Source organism: Spermophilus citellus (genome assembly GCF_964194105.1).
Source record: "Spermophilus citellus genome assembly, chromosome: 12".
In the NCBI taxonomy this organism is placed as follows: Eukaryota; Metazoa; Chordata; class Mammalia; order Rodentia; family Sciuridae; genus Spermophilus; species Spermophilus citellus.
Window position 1 is genome coordinate 42,393,737 of NC_138198.1, and position 16,955 is coordinate 42,410,691.

Below are 16,955 nucleotides of genomic sequence, written 5' to 3' on the forward strand. Positions count from 1 at the left end.
AGCTGTTACCTTGTGGCCCCAAATGTGACATCTGGATTCCAGGCAGCACAGCGGAGGAAGGGAAGTCCCAATATATCATGTTAGACCGATCCCGACCCCTGGGCCAGGACACACACTTGTCATGAGTTTACCAAAGTCCCTGGCAGCTGCACACAACACTTCTTGTCATGTGACGCAGCCTAAGCCACAGGACCACACCTTCAATCGCCTCCAGTGGTGGGGACCAGGATTCAGCCATTCCTGCCCCTAGGGTTCATGTGGAATAGGCTTTGTTCTGGTGGGGTCTCTGTCCGGCTAGGAGTTCCGTCACCACCACAGGAGAGACAGAGAATGCATGTCAGATGACAACCAGTGGCCCTGCCCAAAGGGTGCTCCCTAACCTTGAATTTGAATTTCCTTATATCCTAGAGGTAAGCCTAACTTCATTCCTCACAGCAAAGTTTGCCAGCACAGCAGAAGAGGAGGAAGCCTGCCATCCACTCTCAGCACCATGGCAACATGGCACCCAGAAAATAGTTGGTCAATTTTAAACTTTGCAAAAGCAAGAAGAGTGCATGTGGAAATCCCTTCAATGTCTACTAAGTTCTTCACTGTCCATTTTAAATAACTTCCCTAAGATATAAGCTGGTTACTTTTCTTTTGCATGTACCACCCACTCCCATTCACTGTCCATCCCCACTCTGTTCTGCACCCCCAAGCCCAGCTACAAAGACTGTATCACCTATTCCTTGACCCTTTGGTTGGATTTATCCAGAAGGAAGGACCAGTGTGAATTGGAACTAGAACCCAGGTGTACTGAAGACAAGGTCAATACCAGCACCAAACAAGGTTTGTTCCACTAGAGTTCCTTGACCCTGTTAGATTATTGGGCAGTTACTTTACAGAGGATGCCTTTAATTCCCTTTCCTAATCTTTCTGAAACAGGCCCTTTGAAATACCCACACTCAGCCATACTGCCCTCCAAGGTGAGCTCTTCTAGACCAAGGGCCAATTGATTGACATTATGTGCTACTCCAGGGCTCTCTCCTGAAGCAAAGGCGAGGGTCCGGGTGGGATCCTACCAAGTCGAGGAGGTGGGGGTGGTACAGGAAGCAGCTGGTCCTGACCCTAGGGTTAAAGGTGAAGCCTGTAAGAGGAGGGGAAGCCATAGACCTAGAATCTAAAACCTAAAACTAGCGCTGTTTACAACACAGCATTTGTTATATGTTACCACCAGTCCCCACCAGTGGACCAAAACTCTTTTGGAAACAAAACCTCCTTTTAAAATATGTTGTGCATCTTTTAGTCTTATGCTCTGTTAAACCATGTAGATGAACACTGATTAAGTACATTCCAATATCCTTTTGAATGGTTGTTATGACTTCTAATAAAGGTGTCCAAGAAAATCAAAACCAAATAAACCTTGGCCAGGAAAACGAAATAGAATTTTTCTTCAACTAGGAGTTCTCAGTCACAGATTAGGGTGGGCTTTGTTCATCGTTGGGGCTGTAATTTTTCAGAGGTTAAGTGACTGGGCTGTACTTTGTGACCTGCTATTCTGAAAACACATCCTGCAGCGTTCAAGGAATTCAGACCTCGGGGCTGAGAACACAGAGGGTCAGGTGCGGTCCTGCCTCCTGCCTTTGCATGTTCTGTATCCAAAATGGCCTGCCAGGGAGTACGTGCCGGGCAGCATGAGTGTATGGTGGGGCTTACCAGTTCCTTCAACAAACATTATTGCCAGTCCACTGTGGGCTAGCGTGATTTCTAGATAACACGACAGCAAACACCAAAAAGCAGTTCTTTGAAAAAAAAATCATGACTTTGCAATGCATTCAATGACCCGTGCCCCAGATTACTGATAAACCAAAAATTGTTTTCGTGGAACTGTCTACAAGATTTTATAGCAAATTATTTTGCTCACTGTATTTTTTTTTGATATGGCAAATTTTGTGTGTTTGGAATTTTAGATCTCTTTCATCCACTGTGTTAAAGATTTCATAAAAGGTGGATGTCTGTTTTGGGTCTTTCCAGTGCAGTGTGCCATTCCTTGTCTTAATTAATGATTTGTTGTCTTTTGCAGAAGATAAAGTGGTAGAATTATCGCTGCTCTGCAGAAACGTTCTCCCACAGGTGTGCACATGTCCCCCCAGGAATGCACCCACAAACACCCAGATTCTATACACAAGCACGCTGTGTTTTGTCACACTACCAAATAAAATTGCATTTTCAATTTGTGTCTACAAACCCTGGACAATTCAATAGGCACTTGGGGAAAGCCAATCCATTTGCATGTGGAGGGCTGACCCTCTGAGAAGTTCTCAGGTGTCTGAACTAAATCACATTCTGTTTCACCCTGCAGGGATGAGTCTGGATTCTTTCTGCAAGTAGCCCACAAATGGAGGGGATCCAGTTGCACTCACTTGGTCACAATATGGGGTTCCTATGGTACCAATGGAAACTGGACTGGAGGAACAGCATGTTAGTATGACATCTTGAAAAGTCCTCAGACATCAGTAATAGGAAGCAGTTTTTTATTTATCTTGAGTTGCAAACTCTCAGGAAGATTCACTACATCTCTCCCTCATCCTCAAGAGAGCAATTCCTTGAATAACAGCAGATGAGGGAGAGAGAGAAGATGGGAGGGGAAGGGAGTGGGGATAGTAGGGGATAGGAAAGGTAGCAGAATACAACAGTCACTAATATGGCATTATGTAAAAACGAGGATGTGTAACCGATGTGATTCTGCAATTTGTATTTGGGGTAAAAATGGGAGTTCATAACCCACTTGAATCAAATGTATGAAAGATGTTATGTCATGAGCTTTGTAATGTTTTGAACAACCAATAAGAAAAAAAGAGAGAGAGCGATTCCTGGCTGGAGACAAGTGAGACTATCTGAAAGACAAGAAGGATAAGACAGAAAGTCAGTAAATGGACTGTACAAACTCACTGTAACCTTTATTTTTAAAAAAACTCTTGATTCTGCTGACTCTTGACCAGCCTGACACCCCAAATTCAAATTTCATATAAAACCGTCATTGAAATTACTAAATATTTGATGTTCTGACTGACACACAAATTGCTATAAACTTTTCAAATGCATTATAGAAAGGCTCCTGGTTGATAATTTGGACAAATGGTCACGGCAAATGCTCCATGTGGCAACTTGTACTAGGTGCGGCGGTGATGGGTATGTGGATACAGTTCCTGTCCTCGTGAAACTGGCTGTGGTGGGGAGAGAGACATTACCATACGGGTAATAGATGAAAACTGTGAAAGGTATGGGGGCCTCCCAAAGCATGTGACAGGGACCCTGAGTGAATCTGAAAGGCTAGGAGGAGGTGAAGGAGTAAACCCGGGGAAGGGGAGGGAGCAGCCCCGGCAGATGGAGGCCTGATGGGAGGCCTGGTGCTGGGAGGAGCTTGGCTCAGTCAAATGAATGAGGCACCTGGGGCTGGAGCCAGAGGCAGGCCATCCAGACAGTGGACAGAGCTGTGGATAGCACCCGGCCCTCTGTGACCTTGACCAGCACAACGTCAGTAGGAGGCAGAGATGCCAGGAGGAGGCAAGAGTAACTAACAACAGCAGGAAAAAGGAAGAGTTGAGCTTTGGCCTTTTGATGAAAAAAAGCATCTTTTCTTTTGCAGGGTGAGAAATGAGACTCACCTAAGATGCAGAAGGCAGGCTGAATGTGTTTGTTCCTTCTCTAAATTCTGAAAGAAAAAGCAAAGACGGTGGAAATCGCTGGTTCAATTCCTGCTTCTCAGCTTGCCAGAGTTTGAGGCCCATTTTCCCTCCTGCTTCTCCGTGTTTGTGAGGGTCACATGAAGACTCTGTGCCCTGCTTTGCCCCCTGGAAACCCAGCTTTTTGTCCTTGCAGTTTGAACAGGATGGTCCTCCAAAGACCCAGCATAAAAGACAGCTGTAATTATGATTCAGAAGGAAGAGCCCCGGGATGGAGGACACCAGCCTCCAGAATTGCACCACAAATGTCTTGGAACATGACAGAAAGTTCATGTGTGCCTCACACTGAGCCAGAGAGAGGCAGGGGAGGAAGGGCCCCCGAAACGAGGAGATCTTTAACAAACCTCCCTGATTCTCTTATTTTGCACTATAAAACATAATGGAGATTTCATCAACTTGGCAGGAGATCTCGAGCTAATAAAAGAGCCTTGTTACAAAGATCATAAGAAGACAAAGTCATAAAAGAGACTTGGCTGAGTTCTGGCTTCAGGCCTCACTCTCTCCGACTCTGCGGGGACCCAGGCTTCATCAACTCAGTTAATCGAGTGGATGGTCAGGCATTTGTCCTTTCTTGCTTTTGTTCTTTCTTCACATTCCAGGGCGCTTCGCCCACAGGGTGTGCCTCGAAAGGCAGATAGGACGTGCTGTGGTGTGAAGCCTCCCTGTGCCCGTGCCTTCTGTACCCCTGCTGCTTTAGCTCGGTGCCGTCCCCTGAAGGAGCTGGGCAGCGACCCTCCAGCCGGCTCTTCTTCCCTGGATGTCCACCCTCCTGCTGGCTTCCAACCAAAATATCAGCTGCCTTTTCTCTCCTCCTTCCCTGGAATTTGGGACCCTCCTCCCTGCTCCAGTTGTGGAGTTTCTCCCAGGCTCAGCCCAAACCTTCTGAATCAGAATCTACATGTTCACAGATTCCCTGGTGATTCCCGTGCACCTGGAAGTTCCAGGGGGGCCATCTTAGAGAGCCAGGACGCACACCTTCGCCATATCTGCCTTCAATGCTCTCTCAGTTCTGGAAAAGGACCATAGGGTGAGGGTGCCTTCAAGCACAGGAGACCTTGAACCTGCAGGTAAGCACCAAAGCCTGGTCTCAACCTGCTACCTTCAATTGGACAGCAGTCATTGGACTTTTAAAAAGATTTGAAAGCCAAAGTTGGAGGCTGAAGGGGTGAGTTGGCCCCATGTGTATCTAGCAAGCTTTCCCTTGGAAACTATGAAACTCTGGGGGACACCATGGCCACCTTCCGGTGCAGTCTGATGTGGACGTATCAGAAGGAAGTGGATAATGTACTCCCCGGGGGGGTCCTCAGACGGGCTACTGCCCTGCACAGATACATAAACAAGCTGCAGTGTGCTTATCTTAATGTTTGATTTAGATTGCTGCCCCATTGATTCAACTGTGGCTCGGGCAAATGGGACTAAACCAAATTCATGGTCTTGCCATGCCGTGGTCCAGCCGTTTTGACTGTACAAGAATGACCACATAAGGGCTGTGCGCCTAATTAAGCACTTAGTCAATAACCCACTCCCTCTGGACTAAGTCATTTGCTTTATCCATTGCGGGAATGAGATCAAGCTGGGCAGTGAATGTGAGTAATTCATGCAGGAAGAACTCATTTAAGGTACAGCTGGATTGATTGGAATTAGTTATTGCAGGCAGCAAGAGAAAGTGGGTTCCCTCCTCAGGTGATTCCAATACTCCTTTACAAATGGCTGAGCATTCTTCTCCAGCTGATTCGATCAGCCACGGTACAGTGTTTGTCCAGCCAACCTTGCCAGCAGTTACACATTTTAACAAGCCCCCTACTCTCCTGCCTCTCAGGAAGAGGTCTGGACCCTCTTCCCCCACACTTTTCCTCCCAGAGAAATCAGTTTCCCAACATCCAGTGTCTATAAGTTCATGCTGTATTCTTTTATCAGCCACCTACCAGGGTAGATGCATCCGCAAGAGGTCTTCCTTCGCAGGCATAATTAGAAGAGACTCTCTCCTTTCGAATGTTGTGTTACATTTACATTCAAAGTTATTTTGCCTTCTCTTTGCCCTTGCCCTCAAGGAATTGTGGGAATTCAAGTTAATAGGCTTTTAATGGTTCTGTGATAACTGTGATTATAAACTTTGAATCAGATCAGGGGGAGCATCCAAGTTCAGCGGAATTTCATGCGAAGACTCCACCATTGCTTTTGATCCTTGGTGGAGATCAGTTTTCAGTGTTCAGACACCACCAACCTTTAAAAATAAAAAAAAATAAAAATTTAAAGTCACCTCATTTGCTTTGCAATTGCTTTGATAATAATTTTAAAGCCTTTAACTACAATTCTCCTTTTGATATGTTAGCAGTATTTAGAAACACATCCTGTTGCTAAAAATTAAATTTCAAAGTCTACAATTGTATTTCCTGCTTCCTTTTAGAGGGGAAGATGGTGAGTTTATTTAAAACACATGCAACATGTTGGGGTCACACCACACACACACACACACACACGCACGCACACACACACATGCACACATACCGCCTTCAACCTTTCACTGCCAAATATTTAGAAATAAATTTTTACTTTGTTCTCTGAACATATAATTATTGCTTTGAGGCTAGTTAATGAAAATACACTTTTCTTTGAAACATGTTGGCTCTACTAAATGAGCCTGTCCTTGTGAGTCCATAGATGAATCGGTTGTGAGCCTCCTTGAAAAGAGAGGCATCTGATCATTGTTGCCAGATGTCTCAAGAAAGCCTGCCAAGCTGGGGCTAGAAACGCAGCCTTAAAATAGTAGGCACATAATTGCACCATCAGCCAATTAGGACCCTTAGAGCAAATTAGCTCTTGTTGCCATTGGCCAGAGCAGCTGCGACTTTTGCCTGGCTAGCCCAGGGCCATTCCCACAAGCCTCGCCTTCTTTGGCCAATTACTGCTGGCATCTGAAGAGGCCACACAGCATGGCAGCCCTTGGTTTTAAAACCAGCTCCCTTCCCAGAAAAATCCCTATGGCCACCCCTGGAGTCCAGGCCATTGTCAAGGCAGAATAACTCCTGTGGGTAGAGTATTCCCCAATGGGGAAGGCCTTGGAAACCAGAGCTTGACTGCAGGGGTGCCCTAAGCTGCAGCACCCCCACCCTCTTGGAGACCTGGAGAATGAGAGTTGAACAAGCAGCACAGTACTGCCTTCTCCGGGAGCGGGTCTCAGGTTGGAGACTGCATCCCCACAATTTTGAAAGAGACATTTGAATACAAAGCAGTGGGGAGGAGGAGAACCTTCCAGGCGAGTTCATCTGTAGGGAACAAAGAGCACTGAGAGCAAGAAGCCTCCTCCAGCAAGTCTGGCTCCCAGAGCACAGGGCCACAGGGCAGGGAGGGGCACTGTGCAGTTGTTCTGCCAGAAGTGGCACTGGGACCAAGAACCAAGAAATAACTATTGGCAGCAAGGCTACTACTGGTAGCAAAGGCTCCCCAAATCCTTTATGATCCAGTAATTCTACCTCTGAGAATTTACCCCAAGGAAACACCCATGTATTTGCACAAAGATTTATCCCTGAGTATGCTCATTACAGTATTTGTTAGGAGGAAAAATTGAAACATAATATAAATGCAATTGAACCCAATGCAGTCATGAAGAATATGAAAGAATGGGACAGAAAAAATATATTGTTCCATAAAAGAGAAAGGTAAATACACATATAGAATGATCCTAGTTTTGTAAAAATTATATATAAGATCAGTGGAAAAAATGAAGATTACACATATACTTTAGGATTGTTCTTTTTTTCTTTATTGGGACTTGCCAAATTTCTAATAATGAATGCATTTTGCTATTGAGATCAAAAAGAAAGTTAACTTTTTCATACTGGGTATTGAACTCAGGGGAGTTTTACTATTGGGCTACATCCCCAGCCCTTTAAATATATATATATATTTTTTTTTCAGGGTCTTACAAAGTTGCCAGGGCTGGTCTTGAACTTGCATTCCTCTTGTCTTGGCTTCTGGAGTCTCTGAGATTATAGGTGTGCACCACCATACCCAGCTCAGCTTTTAAAAGAAAGCTTTAAAAAGACTTCTTTTTAAAAGAGACAGCGATGGATCAAGCAATAGATTGCCAATGTCTTGCCATCATTCGGGATCCAGACAGGAAAGCCACATAATTAAGCTGCCACATACACAGAATCGATTACGTCTGCTAAGAACGGAGGGCAAGACTGACTACGGTCAAAAAATGAGTTTGCATGAGTCCAGAAAAGTGTTCTGCAGGTAATCCTCCAGATTGCCCCAGGATGAGAGGTGTCCCTGCTCTCAAGGACTCACTGTCTGAGGAATATGTCCCCATTTCCATGGGAGCATTGTCACTCCACCCCTGTGGTGCACAGAAGTTCTCCCGTCAGCTCTTTGGAACCCACTGTGATGAGTCTTGCATTATGGAAAGGGAGATCATGAAAAGCTTCGAGTCTGCTGAGGCATGACACTTGGCTTTGCCCCAGACTCTGAGGAGAGAAGACTTCAAGTCCAGCAACCAGGACTAGCAAAGCTCTGAGCTCCAGCAAAGCCTCTGACGAGAGGCTGAGGCTGGAAATCCAGGACCTCCCAAAATCTCTCCATGGGTTTCTCTGAACACAGTTGTGACACTTTTAAAGCTTCCGCCCTTAGGAACCAGACCCCCAAATGGTATATGTTGTTTACTTTGGAGGGGTGTGGGTGTGTGTGTGTGGGGGTGTCCTCTCCCATACTGAAAAACTTTTGCAGCTTTTGACACAATTCTTTGAGTATCAGCACTAATTTTTATAATAATTATATCACCTGATGAATTCTTCCTTATAGGGTTTTGGGCAGGCTACGTGGTCAAGGCCAGGGATGAGTGCCAGGGACTAGATCTTATTTATTTATTTGATATCAGGGATTGAACTCAGGGGCTCCTAACCACTGAGCCACTTCCACAGTCCCTTTTATTTTTTTATTTTGAGACAGGGTCTTGCTGAGTTGCTGAGGACCTTGCGAAGTTGCCGAAGCTGGCTTTGAACTTGATCCTCCTGCCTCAGCCTACTGAGGTGCTGGGATGATAGACATGTGCCACCACATTCAGCCCAGATCTTATTTAAAGGGCAATCGTGGGTCACTTGGAAGTACGAGAAACAGGGGTAACAGGGAGGGTACTTAGTGACTGCCTCTCCAGCACCCCTCCTTTTCCCAGCCATGACCCCCATTTCCTTCTCACCCCCATCACCCTTCCCTGTGGTTTAGGCAGAGCTAACTCTGCCACTTGCTCCCAGACCAGCCAATCAGAGCATTGCCTTCCCCTGAGATGGTTTGTTTACAGAACCAGCCCATGACCCAAATCAGAGCAAGGCAGACTGCATTCCAGAACTCTTACTGGAGCAGAGAAAGAATCTCCACCTTTCCTGACAGGGCTGGCTGCTGTTTCTGCTGCCACCTTCCAGCCCACACCTCCAAGCCTTGAGAATGAGGCCCACTCAGGGGACCTGTGGGAGCCGTGGAGGAAGCTCGGGTCCTGGCCACATGGCTGGAGCTGCACCAGAAGCCAGCGGCTCCCATGAACTGTTCAGGACACGAGGCAATAGAGTCTCCTTCTTGCTGTCAAAAGAGAATTAGGATTGAGGGAGAAGTGGGTAAAGAAAGAAGGGGTAGAGAGAAGGAAGAAAGAAGGAAGAAACTGCAGGTTGGGTTCCTAGATACTGCGTCTCCCCAGGAACAATGCCTGTAGAAGGCTGAGCCTCTATAGGGTGGGAGGAGGGAAGGACTCCCAGGTCCTGGGTGCTCACGGACCCTCCACATGCCCGACTCCAACTCCAGCCCACCTACTTTGGGTTTGAACTCATCCCCAAACACCATCTGTTTCTCCCTGGAAAGGACTACTCTTGGCAAATCCCAGGCCTCCATGACAGCCCCACTGTCCTGTGACTTTGGCTTTTCCTCCAGCTGGCACAGACAGCCCCAGACACTCGCCCCAAGGATGCAACGACCCCTTCTTATTCATAGCACATACTCACTTGTTGGCCACATGACCCAGTTTCTGCCTCTGGGACATGAGCGGCGGGGTATGGAAATCACAATGACTTTAAAAGAGCAAATAGCAAAAACCCGGCAGTCCTGTCACCGAAGGATGTTAAGTTCCATATTAAATTTATTTCCTTACTAATCTTCATATCAGTATCATTAACATAAAGTTGAAATTTTTTCTGTTAAAAAATAGGCACTTGCATGCTGCACCTTTGTTGATCATAAAATGTTCTGGATTTTAGTGCACTTGGACTCTGGTCTGACCCAGTCTCCTGTGGAGGTTTATGCAGAATTGCCTGTTGTCTGTTCTCCAAGTCATACTTGGAAGCAAGCACCACCTGGGTGCTGATGCTTCACTATTTCTCTGAATAGTGGGAAAACCTTCCAGCCTTTAGATAGCAAGCAGAGAAAGCCCTGGGAAAAGCCACCCAGGACCTCTGGGGACAATACCACCCTGTGGGGATCAGCTCGAGTTTCAGCGGTAGACAGCCCGGCCCACCCCTGGCAGTGCCATTTTTGAGATGTACGGTCTTGGGCAGGTTACTTACCCTCTTCCTGCATCAGTTTTCCTGTCTGTAAGATGGAGATATCATAGTGCTTACGTGGACACTGTCGAGGCTGAGGGCAGAAGGCGCAGGGAATCAGAGAGGAGCAGGACAGTGCTGGGAACCTGGTCCAGCCAGGCGGCTCTGAAAGTCTGTCCTGGGTCCAACTGTGAGGTATCAGAGGCTGGGCAGAGGCAGGTGCCCTCCACAAAATCTGAGGAACCACCTAGAAGGTCCGGGTTTTCCTTTCGGGCTTCTCTGCCGGCCCTGCTTGGCCCTGCTCTGGAGTTGCCCCCTGCTCTCATTCCCTGTGGGGCTCAGACACCAGGCCCCTGGCAGCATGGCAGCATCTGTCTTTCTGATGGCTTGGGGCAGGGGGCTTGCAGCCAGGTATCTGGGAGGAAGGCAAGAAGACGTCCTATGGAGAAGTTCCCGGCAATAAATCAGGGGCCCGGAAGTCTCTCAGGCGAATATGGATTCCTTATGGCTCTCCTAATGGAGAGGCTGGTTTCAGTCTGAATTCAGGTCCTACGAGAAGCCATGAGCAGTGACAGGCTATCTGATATGTGTTCCAGTCACAGGCCAAAGATCAAGCTTTGCTGCACCAGAGTGAAGAAAACAACGACCGTGAAACATCTTTGTGGGCACATGGGCTGCAATGGGCTGTCCACAAGGTCATCCTGGAAAGCCAAGGACAGCGCAGACACCTCCTGGCTCCTGCTGTAATGGACGGAAGCAATGGTGCAGAAAATCTAGCCAAATGGCGGGTAATCAAAAGCCATTTCTATTTGGCCTTGGGAGAAGTTCCTGTGCTCATTCTGAGTGTGGGTGGACGGGAGCCTCCCTGCCAGATGGGTGTGCACACAGAGATCTGGGCACTGCCTCACATCCAGGCTGCTCTCCAGGGCAGGTGGCCCTGGCCAGCAGCAGCTGGGGGGTGGGCATGGCAGGGAGCAGGTGAGGAAGAAGGGGTTCAGGAGGTGCTTCTCCAGTTGGCCCCCTTTCCTGGCCATTCTCATCCTTTTCAGCTCTGCCCAGAAGTGTAACCCCTGTGGGGAGCGTGGCCTGGGCACCTTTGCTCTCTTGCTTCCATATTGGTTTGAGCCACAGGAGATGGGAGCAAAGAAAGAGAAGCTAGGGCATCTTGCCCTACCTCCCTCCCTCTTCTGGCAAGACTCTCTAGGTGCCCCTGTTGCCCTCCACCCGTCCCTGGCTTGTTTTCAATGGGTATTAGAACATCGTTCTTCCCCATATCCCTTTGGTCTGGGTGTGGTAACAGAGCCGCGCCACTCATAGGTCCCCTAACCTGCCCACACCTTCACCAGATCTTTTCCACTGAGGCATCTGAGGCAAGCTCTAGTTCCTGTCCACGACCTGATGGGAGTGGTACAGGGTAGGACTGCAGGTGGGGCTAGGGAAGTGGGACTGTTTAACCAGACAGGGACCACCTAGGGACCCTGCTTGAAGGGCAGCCCCTTACTACCTAGATCTTCCTGAAGCCCAGGGTCCCTCTTTGTTCCATACTGAGTCAGCCTGCCCCATGTCCCATACAGGTGGGGTCAGGTACCTCCACCTGCAGCTCCATCCAATGTTGGAGGCTGACTCACCTCCTCCTTTGAGTCACCAAAATGGATGCAGCCCTCCAGTATGCTTGGCTTCCCTTGAAAATGATGGTGTCAAGTTTGAAAAGGAGGAATTTTCACAACATCCTCAAAAATTTTCTTTTTCAGGAGCCTCCTCCTCCCATCCTAACCTCTCAAGACTGGAATTGGGAATTTATCAACTGGCCCCTTGGTCCATCCATGATCCTGACACTGACCCTGTTTCTAGATTCATGACTCACATTCTTCCTCCCTGGTCTGTTCGCCTTTCTGTTGGTCAAGGTCATGGCTGCTTCGGTTTTGCTTCTATCATAGTCTGTTTGATCTTGTAATTCTGGTGATAAATGATCCTGTTGTTTCTGATAGTTGTTAAATCTGGTTACTTTCTAGTTACTTACTCCTCCTGGGTCACCACCATCTATACACCAAAGACATCGGTATCATCCTGTCTTCTCCTCCACGGCCCAAATCAAGTCATTCCCAAGTTCTGCTATGTCTCCCGACCCAGCTCCTGACACTGGTGTAGGTCACTGTTGCTTTGCCGCTGCATGACTACCCCCTTCCTAGAATCCCTCTCTTCACACCATCCTCCCCACCAAGCCATGCTTCACCCTGTGGTCTTGGAAAAATATGAATCAGACCATGTCAATGCTTGAAAATCTTGTCAGTGGCCTCCACGACACTGGGCGTTAGAGATGCATCCTGAGCGCGGTGTGTGTACCGTGAGGCTCTGGGCCTGCCTTGTCCTGGCTGCACCTCCAACCTGGACTCCTTCATCATTGTGCTCTCTGCCTGTGCACCAGAGCTCCCCTCCCTTTATCTGTCCCGTGCATCCTTCTGCAGAGAACTGAGAACTCCTCTAGACCAGGTCAAGGGCCCCAGGTCAGTGGGGAAACCCAGACCCTCCTCCGGGGCAGCTGTCACAGTCTGTAATGCGACATGCATTTACACTCCACTCTGGACGGTGAGCGCCAAACCAGAGCTCTCCCTGGTTTTGCCTGCACCAACACCTCCACCGCCTTCTCAGTCGTCCTGTGTGAGTGGTGTTTTTCCATTAAAAACATACCTCAGAGATATTTCATGGCACATTGACCACAGGCTTCTCTTCCCTCTCCTTCTAGAAGTCCTCCACCAACGGGAGTTTTCAAAGGTACAGACCCACCAGGACTAAGAAAACCAAGCAGGAGACCACAGCGAAAGGAGCTGAGCGAGTGGAAATGTCAAACGCAGGCAGAGAAACCGTAGTTTGTGCAGAAAAGAACAGCCATATCCCAGGAGCCATCAGGAAGGTAACCAGGAGATACCCAGAGCCCAGGGAAACCGAGACCTAGTAACACAGCAGAGGGGAAGTCAAAGCTGGGCTGAAATGGAAAGTCGCCTAAAATTCTGTGGGTAGAGTAGTTAAGCCCTCACACCCCCTCGCCCTGTGGAGACAAGCACCCTTTCTCCACCCTTACACCCCCAGAAAGAAAGCAGAGGCTTATTCTCCAAAGAAAAATGAACCTGAGAGACTCCACAGGGGAGAAGCTGAGGCAAAGAAATGAAAGTGCCCACGGCTGCATGCAGAAGTCAAGCAGGATGGTCGCAGCTGGGGGAAGAGCCCTCAGGTACCAGCCAGAGGGCGCTGAGGGCTGAGAGCTGGCCACAGCTCACAGAGTGGACTCAGCATAGGGGGCAGCATCGTGCCCCTTACCAAGAGCAAAGTTTCCTGTGGAAGCTCAGTCCTATCCTGGGTCAGAAAAAGAGGCAACTATAAAGGAGGACCTGAGAGCTTCTAGGGAAATTGGAATTTGGCCTCTATATTATAAATACCTTGCTAGGATAACACTATTGGGGAAATGTAAGAGAAGGTCGGTGTCCTTTGAAGAGCCACATGGATGTGTTTAGGATGGAAGCCTGATGATGTCTGCACCTGTCAAAAGTTCAACAAATGGATTATGTAATGCAAATGTGTGTGAATATGTGCATAGATAGATAAAGAGACAAAATGGCCCTAAGAGAGAAGAGAACAGAGGAAGCCAATGTACCAAAATGTTGCAATAATGAATCAAATGTGTATTCAGGTGTTCATTGTTTTTTTTCTTTAGTTTTTTTAAAATTAATTTTTAAATTTATATATGACAGTGGACTGCATTATCATTCTTATTACACAAATAGAGCACAATTTTTCATATCTCTGATTTACACAAAGTATATTCACACCAATTCATGTCTTTATATATGTACTTTGGATAATAATGTGCATCACATTCCACCATCATTTATAACCCCTGCCCCCTCCCTTCCCCTCCAACCATTCTGCCCTATCTAGAGTTCATCTATTCCTCCCATGCTCCCTCTCCCTACCCCACTATGAATCAGCCTCCTTATATCAGACAAAGCATTTGTCATTTGGTTTCGGGGGATTGTCAAAAGTTCAACAAATGAATTATGTAATGCAAATGTGTGTGAATATGTGCATAGATAGGTAAATAGATAATGCTAACTTCACTTAGCATTATCTTCTCTAACTCCATCCATTTATCTACAAATGCCATAATTTTATTCTCTTTTATTGCTGAGTAATATTCCATTGTGTGTATATGCCACATTTTTTTTATTCATTCATCTATTGAAGGGCATCTAGGATGGTTCCACAGCTTAGCTACTGTGAATTGTGGTGCTATAAACATTGATGCAGCTGTGTCCCTGTAGTATGTTGTTTTTAAGTCCTTTGGGTATAGATGGAGGAGAGGGATAGCTGGGTCAAATGGTGGTTCCATTCCCAATTTCCAAGAAATCTCTATACTGCTTTCCATATTGGCTGCACACATTTGCAGCCCCACCAGCAATGTATGAGTGTGCCTTTTCCCCCACATCCTCGCCAACACCTATTGTTGTTTGTCTTCATAATAGCTGCCATTCTGACTGGGGTGAGATGAAAGATTAGTTTTGATTTGCATTTCTCTAATTGCTAGCGATGATGAACATTTTTTCATATATTTGTTGATTGATTGTACATCATCTGAGAAGTGTCTGTTCAGGTCCTTGGCCCATTTATTGATTGGGTTATTTATTTTTTTTTGGTGCTTAGCTTTTTCAGTTCTTTATATACCCTATAGATTAGTGCTCTATCTGATGTGTGAGGCGTAAAGATTTGCTCCCAAGATGTAGGCTCTCTATTCACCTCACAGATTGTTTCCTTTGCTGAGAAGAAACTTTTTAGTTGAGTCCATCCCGTTTATTGATTCTTGATTTTAATTCTTGCACCAAAGGAATCTTATTAAGGAACTTGGAGCCTAATCCCACATGATGGAGATTGGAGCCTACTTTTTCTTCTATTAGACTCAGGGTCTCTGGTTTTATTCCTAGGTCCTTGATCCACTTGAGTTGAGTTTTGTGCATGGTGAGAGGTAGGGATTTAATTTCATTTTGCTGCATATGGATTCCTAGTTTTCCCAGCACCATTTGTTGAAGAGACTTTCTTTTCTCCAATGCATGCTTTATGACACCTTTGTCTAATATAAGATAATTGTCGTTTTGTGGGTTTGTCTCTGTGTCCTCTATTCTGTACCATTGGTCTACCAGTCTGTTTTGGTGCCAATACCATGTTGTTTTTTGTTACTATGGCTCTGTAGTATAGTTTAAGGTCTGGTATAGTGATGCCACCTGCTTCACTCTTCTTGATAAGGATTGCTTTAGCTATTCTGGGTCTCTTATTTTTCCAGATGAATTTCATGATTGCTTTTTCTATTTCTATGAGGAATGTCATTGGGATTTTTATCAGAATTGCATTAAATCTATATAGTGCTTGTGTGTGTGTGTGTGTGTGTGTGTGTGTGTGTGTAAGTTTGAAATTTTGCAAAATAAAACAGAAAAAAATAAAGAGTAACATAAGATTTCTCAACAGCAAAACTGAGAGCTTAAGACCAAGAACAAGGTTGTTTTATAGGATACTAAGGAAAACTGATCTTCAGCCCAGAATTCGATTCCCAGCTATGCCATCTACCAAAATAGTGAAGCAGAACAAATACATGTATATATATTTTGTTTGTTTTTGTGGTGCTAGGGATTGAACCCAGGACTTTGTGCATGCTGAGCAAATGCTCTACCACTGAGCTACATCCCCAGCCCCAGAATAAATATATTTTTAATACATTTGAAATCTCAAAATATTGATCTCCTGTGTGCTTTCCTTATGAAGGTATTAAGAGATGTAGTTTGAACTACAAAGTTGGGATGCAGGAAACAGCGTCAAAGAAGGGAAGTCTTGGGACACTGGAAAACGGGAGCCACAAGATGGCATTAACACAACTCATACATGCTGGTGGGACTGCAAATCGGTGCAACCACTCTGGAAAGCAGTATGGAGGTTCCTCAGAAACTAGGGGTAGAACTACCATTTGACCCAGCTATCCCACTCCCCAGTTTATACCTAAAAGATTTTAAATCAGCATACTACAGTGATGCAGCCATGTCAATGTTTACAGCAGCTCAATTCACAATAGCTAAGCTATGGAACCAACCCTAGGTGCTCTTCAACAGATGAACAGCTAAAGAAAACGTGGTGTATATACACAATGAAATATTTCTCAGCTACAATGCAGAATGAGATGATGGCATTTGCCAGGAAATGGATGGAGCTGGAGGCTATCATGCGAAGTGAAATAAGCCATCCCCCCAAACCAAGGTTGAATGTTTTCTCTGACGTGCAGAAGCCAATCCAAAATAAAGTGGGGGAATAAAAAGGAATAGAAGAAAAATCAGTAGAGATAGACAAAGGGGGATGAGGGAAGGGAGGAAGAGTGTGAAGTGAATCTGACCCAACCTTCCTGTGTCCATATGTGAATGCACCACAGTGAATCTCCACATCGTGTACATCCACAAGATACTCATTAAAAAATAACTATAGGCGGGCTGGAGATGTGGCTCAAGTGGTAGCGTGCTCCCCTGGCATGCATGTGGCCCGGGTTCGATCCTCAGTACCACAAACAAACAAAGATGTTGTGTCCGCCGAAAACTAAAAAATAAGTTAAAAAAGAATCTCTTTCTCTCTCTCTCTCTCTCTCTCTCTCTCTCTCTCTCTCTCTCTCTCTTTAAAAAAA

General features: G+C 46.3%; 1 long non-coding RNA gene across 3 annotated transcripts in view; it reads left to right on the forward strand.

Annotated features, from left to right (window-relative positions):
* The window catches only part of LOC308631712, an 895,537-nt gene that overhangs the window by 340,483 nt on the left and 538,099 nt on the right, over positions 1-16,955 (forward strand). The gene's annotated exons all lie outside the window — the stretch shown is intronic.